Below are 1,724 nucleotides of genomic sequence, written 5' to 3' on the forward strand. Positions count from 1 at the left end.
GAAATCTGATATGGTCACCTCCACCATATTCTATTGGTCATAAGGAGCCAACCCTGATTCAATAGTGGAGGGGACTCTACACTGAATACGGGGAGGCGTGGATCATTGGGGACCATCTTGAAGACTGGCTGCACACATTTCAATAATGAACTTACACTGCGCTTTATTTTTAAGCCGGGTATGACCGCCATCACCTTCTGCCCCTAGTCCTACCATGCTCTGCGTCCAGCTGTGGGTCAGCACGTAGGACTGAAGGCCTCTAGCCCACCTGATTGTCTCCAGGAGAATGACCAGGGGAGAAGTCCCAACTAGAGTAAATCATCCCAGGGAAGAGGTGAAATCTTCCGGGATTTAGCTCTGGAAGAAAAAAAGGAAGGGCAGAGGAGGGACTCCAGCACAGATGGGTGGGAGGTGGTCAGGCTCCAGGGAGGGAGGGAATGGGGACTCCTCTCTTCTCTCCTCTTCTGAGGTCCCTCCCAGTCCCCTTTCCTTACCCCCACCTCCACCGGCATTTTAAGAGGATTTCAAGGACTCTAGGAGAAATACAAATGACTAATACACATTAAAATACGTACACACATCTCAATTTCATTAGTAACCCTGGAAACAGACATTGAAGCAACAATGAGATACCCTGAAAGGATTTTTTCAGGTGGGAAAGGTGTGGTCAGAATGCTTTCTCAATGAGTGCAACCTTATTTAATCTGAAAATGTACTGCTGCCTATAATCATCTGAGTATATCTCAAGTCTTAATTCAGATTTTTTTATCTTTAAAAATATGAGTATTTTTGAATCTTACAAAATAGCCTCGTACCCAGAGATAGGAAGCACTGTAATTGTGACCATTACCCACAAGCTTTTCAGGGGACAGCTCTGCAGGCAGAAGCTTTCTTGGTGTGGCCACAACAGTAGGACAGAGATCTCACTCCTGCTCTTGAACATTCTGTGTTTTTATCAGAAAGGGGACGGCCCGGGGGCAGGACTGGGGAGTGCGAGAAACCTGAGAAGACGGCACTGGACTTGGGCTCTGAACAACAGGTGACCAGGGTTTTTTTCCAGGATTGCTCCTTCTGATGGGGCATGGGGAAAGCATGCTGGGTAGACAGAACAGTGTAAGCCAAGACCCAGTGGCGGCAACGAGTGCCGCAGGCTTGGGAAATGACAGGCACTCATTGCCCGGTGGTGACACAGGAAGTGGGTGGTTGCAGGTGCACGTGGAGGGTGACACCAGTTGTTGAGGACCATGGCAGGGAGGTTGAACTTCATTCATTGACGGGAGCCTTCAGTGGTTTTTAAGCAAGGGCACCATGCAGTTGGGTGTGTTTTAGGGTAATTCCTCTGAGCGTCGTGGCCATGGAGGGGCAAGATTGTATGGCAAGAGAGGACAGCAAGCGGGGGGGGGGGGGGGGGACTGGGGCCGTGGTGGTAGGGGTGGAAGATAGGAAATTATTAAAGAGACGTTCCTAAGGTGGGATGGCATGATGCTGAGGGGGAGAGGCAGGGAGGGAGGCGTCTAGGCAGACTCCCAGCTCTGGGCTTTGGTGACTAGGTAGCTGGTGGTGTCTTTAACCAAAATGTGGGACACAAGAGGGAGGAGAGCTGGTCTCGGGGAGAGCCTGAGCTTTCCCCACATTTGGACTTGCCAAGTTTACGGACTTGGGGGACGTCCAGGGCACCAGTCCAAGCCCTGCCTGCCTTGGGGCACTTATCTCATTAAATCATT

Source organism: Camelus dromedarius, chromosome 8 (assembly GCF_036321535.1).
Source record: "Camelus dromedarius isolate mCamDro1 chromosome 8, mCamDro1.pat, whole genome shotgun sequence".
Taxonomy (NCBI): Eukaryota; Metazoa; Chordata; class Mammalia; order Artiodactyla; family Camelidae; genus Camelus; species Camelus dromedarius.